Below are 4678 nucleotides of genomic sequence, written 5' to 3' on the forward strand. Positions count from 1 at the left end.
TTCTCTCTGTAGGGAGAAGAGAAAGTTCCTTCATAAGATGCCTACAGACAGACTAGAGATGTAAAATTTCTTGAAATGTTGACGCTCGGAAAAAAACCCATTTTTTTTCCGGGGGGAAACGGAAATTTTAGGAAAACTTGAAAAAAATGCTACATTACCGCTTCTTTTTTTCTTTTCCAGACTGAAAGTCATTCTGTTACTTCAAGAACATAAAATATGACTATGGACATTTTTTCTTGGCATGAAATTATCACAACTAGGATATTAAAATATAGTGTATCCAAGCAATTATTACAAACAGAATACCCACCCACATGCAAAAACAAAACTGAAACCTTTTGAGCACCTCCTAAAGGAAGAAATGCATCTTGTTCTTGCATTGGAGAGTTCAGTTTGTAACCTAGGACTTGCTTGTCCTCAGTGCACAGATATTAGATCAATCTGATACCATACATATTTTTTATAAATGATTTGGAAAATATGTGAACACCTTGTCTTAAAATAGTTTATTCATCATGTTAAAATAAAATGCTCCATAATCAATTTCTTTTCTTTTTTCAATTTTTCCAATTTTTGGGGAAAAAACAAAAAAGGCTTCAGGGAAAAAAGGGGGGAAAACATCCCCCCCCCCATTTTTCCGTTTTTCCTCCAGGGCCTTCACATCTCTAAGACAGACATCATCATTTGATGGAGAGAAATAGACCCCCTGCTGGATCAGACCAAAAATCCTCCCAGTCTAGAATCTTTTACCCATAGTGGATGACCAAATGTGTCCAGGAAATGCAGTTGCCTGGCAAGAAGGGAACAGAATTACCCTGCCCCCTCCCCGTAGCCGATCGTAATAGGTAACACACAACGACAAAGGTACGGCACCCAGTAAAAAGTGACACAAAACTAGCAAAACAATTGTGCGCTATATTTCCCGCAACATATTCATAAAGGAGACTTCATTTAAAGTGTAATATGTCTATTATATGAAGTCAATATGCCCATACAATCCATCATAGGAAACTACAGAGGCCAAAGAGTAAATATACAGAATTCTATATAGAAAGTCCAACACTTTTCCCAGGTAATTTTTTTAGTGTTTCAGACCTCTGGTCCTTCCTCAGGAACAAAGAACCACTGCTGAGAAACCTTTTTCCTTACAAGGTGCAACTGAACAACAGTGTCTGTAATGCATCCCACTTTTTTTTTTTTTTTTTGCTGTACTTCTTCTTGTTGTTTAGTCGCACAGTCGAGTCCGTTTCTTTGCGACCCCATGAACCACATCACGGCAGGCCCTCCTGTCTTCCGTAGTCCTCCAGAGTTTGCTTAATTTCATGTACGTTGCATCGATAACACTGTCTAAACATCCATCCTTTGCCGTCCCCGTCTTCTTTGACCTTCGATCTTTCCCAGCATCAGGGTCTTCTCCAGTGAGGGCTCCCTTCTCATTTGGGGGCCAAAGTACTGGAGCCTCAGCTTCAGTCTCTGGCCTTCCAGGGAACAGCCAGGGTTGATTTCCTTTAGAATTGACTGATTCAATCTCCTTGCTGTCCGGGGGACTCTCAAGAGTCTTTGCTACTGCCATAGTCTACACTAAATTGAGGCCTGCTCTATATTTAGGTTTGCACAACCTGACACCGCCCACCCAGCGGTTCGAAAGCATTAAATAGCAAGTAGATAAATCGGGTACCTGCCCTTAGGTGGCAGGGGGCACCCTCCTCCTCGTGAGGTGTGCAGCAGGCGCATCGGCGGCGGCGGACGTCAGGCTGCGGGGTCTGGTGGAGGCAAAGTTGTGGGGCGCGGTGACGTGGCGGCGCAGCGGAGCCAGCAGGACGTGAGCCAGAGCTGCAGCTGGCGCGGGGCCGCGCACCGGATGAGGCCCGCCGGAGGAAGCCACTGGACTGGAAAAGACCTGTTCCAAGGCGCCGGAGGTAGAACACCGACACACGAAGACTGCTTGATGGAGCCGGATAACATCAAGCCCTGCTGCCTGGGGTCACCTCCCTATATAATGTGGCCCTAGATAGGAAATCGAAAAATTGTATGTAAACCGCTCAGAGACCCTTCGGGTCTAGCAGGTACTCATTTGCATATTAAGTGACACACCCCTAATGTAGCCAATCCTCCAAGAGCTTACAGTAGCCCCTGTAAGAAGAGCTCTGTAAGCTCTTGGAGGATTGGATACATTAGGGGTGTGTCGCCTAAGATGCAAGGCAGTTCCTGCTACAAAAAGAGCTGGGTCCCTGACAAACAAAAAAACAAGTCCTGGGAAGTGTTAGGTAGTAAAAGCTAGCCTTTTCATTTTGTTTCCTGTGTGACTTTTGATATCTGTTGGCTATAGCCTTATTACTCTTACTTATTTAATAAACTATACAGGATATTGTATAATAATGGCCCTGGCCACACGGGCTGGATATGGGGGGGGAGGCGTGGCTAAGATCATGATTACTACGCCACTACTGTACTTATGTGAGACTAGAAATGAGGCCCGTTGCGGAAATAAATACAACGGGATCTAGAAAGAGGCTCTGGGAGAGTGCTCTGGCTTTGGGCAAACAGTGTCAGTTTCCTGTGGGGACCTCAGCAGGGTTTAATGACAGAGTCCACTGTTTTCTCCAGAGGGACTGATCTGTGCTACCTGAAGAGCATTTGTATGTTTGAGTTATCTGTAGCCCTCACCTGGAGAGTGGTAACCATTGTTACCCATTCTCCTCTCCCCTATGAGGTATGTTATGCAACTGAAAATTCCAACTGCCTTGGGGGGGGGGAGTTTGAGGTGTGGAATGGACTGAAGTCCAATCAGCTTCCATATGCAAAAGACCAGGCTGTCGCAGCAGTTGTGGTGTGGGCGGGACCCGGGCTTTGCCTTCTGATTGGTGGCGATATATGCTGAGGAGCAGTGCCATCAGCCATACACGAAGGGAGTGCATTTTAGAATTAGAACTTTGGCACCCACTATTCAATTATATATAAGGAGAGATGTCGATAACGCCAAAGAATTACAGTTGTACTATCCATGGTTTTAATGCCCATTCCCTCCGTCCTGTTCCGGATTTTGCCCTGTCCACTAAACCCGAATGCTTTTTAGCCTCCCCCCCCACCCCGTCATTTCTTGCCACACTTTCCCACTTTGCGTCCCCCCCCCTCCCTTCCTTTCCTCTACTGCTGCCCTTGGACTCCCCTCCCCCAAATGCATTTTCAGCTCACCCGATCCTGGGATGTGCGTGCTTGGAGGGGGCGTGGAGGAAAGGCATGGAGCAAAGCCAGCTTCCCGGGGAGTGGGGGCGGGGGGAGGAGAGAAGGTAATCTAGCACAAAGTGACCCCCCCCCCCATCCTCTGCAGGAGCTCAGCCTCGCCCCCTTTAACCCTCGGCGCGCCTTTCTGCCGTAAGCAGAGCGGACGGAAGGGGAAAGGGGGAGCTTTAATAAGCGATGCACTTTCCTGTCTGAGTCTCCCTCCCTCCCACCCACTGCCAACTCTGCAAATTTGTCGTTGTCTCAAACCGGGGGGGGGGACCCCGAGCCTAGGAGGGGATCTTTGCAATGGGATGGGGGAGGCCGGGGAGAGCCCCCATCCCTCCCTAAGCGCCCTGCAGCCGCCCCATCCACGACACCGGAGGGTGGGGTGCAATGTTCCCTCTAAGGTGTGGAATCTTGTGAGCAAAAATTCTACTTTGTGAGCAAGCAATTTGGCTAGAAGAAAGAAAGAAAGAGGATTTATACCCCGCCCTTCACCACCCAAAGGTGTCTCAGAGCGGCTTACAAGCTTCCCCTCCCCACAACAGACACCCTATGAGGTCGGTGGGGCTGAGAGAACTCTTGACAGAAACGGCTCTTTTTCAAGGACAGCTCTTATCAGAACTACGGCTTGCCCAAGGCCATCCAGCCAGGTGCAGGTGGAGGAGTGGGGAATCAAACCCGGTTCTCCCAGACTAGAGTCCGGGGCACTTAACCACTTCACCAAACTAGCTTTTAGTTTGCTCTGGAGCCCTCCTTCCTGAGCGAAGACAAAAATCTGTGAGTTGGAGGCTAAAAAACTGTGAGCTAGCTCACACTAACTCAGCTTAGAGGGAACACTGGTGGGGTGTCGCCTTCCTTCCTCTCTGCAAAGCCAGCAGGGTCCCTGCAGCATCTTCCTCGGGGCGGAGAGCTCAGACACGTCCTCTCTGCGTGAAACGGGTTCCCTTTCCAGAGTGCGGTGGGAATCATAGAATCACAGAATGTTAGAGTTGGAAGGGACCTTGCAGGTCATCTAGTCCAACCCCCTGCACTCTGCAGGAGCATAGCCAAAAGATAGCCCTACATAGCCCACTGGTATGTAGTGGGCTATGTAGCCAAAAGATAGCCTTTTCCTGGGAAAAGGTGTCCAGGAAGGTGGGGGACGCTGAAGCCCCTTTTCTGCTTCTTATGCCCCTGCCTCGTCTCCCAAAAGAATAGAACTCGGAGGGCATCAGGGGAGATCAGGGCTCTGCGAGACCTAGCACAGTTCCGCAGAGCTTGCAAGACGGATTGTATTTTCATTGGCATAACTTTGGTTTTGAAAGGTGGGTTAGACCATATACTTTGCCAAGATTCATCTGATAACTGTATGTTGCATTTTTTGTGCCAGAGAGATTGATAGGAGAGATGGGATAGAGAAATTTAGGTTTGATAGGAAAGTGAGCGTTGTGTATCTTTCAATTCCCCCCCC

At 48.4% G+C, this 4678-nt stretch overlaps 1 protein-coding gene across 1 annotated transcript in view; it reads left to right on the forward strand.

The window, feature by feature from the left end:
• Positions 1-4678, forward strand: part of LOC107125732 (zinc finger protein 184-like) — a 38081-nt gene that overhangs the window by 4455 nt on the left and 28948 nt on the right. The window lies entirely within an intron of this gene.

Source organism: Gekko japonicus, unplaced genomic scaffold, assembly GCF_001447785.1.
Source record: "Gekko japonicus isolate JY-2015 unplaced genomic scaffold, Gekko_japonicus_V1.1 scaffold2906, whole genome shotgun sequence".
NCBI lineage: Eukaryota > Metazoa > Chordata > Lepidosauria > Squamata > Gekkonidae > Gekko > Gekko japonicus.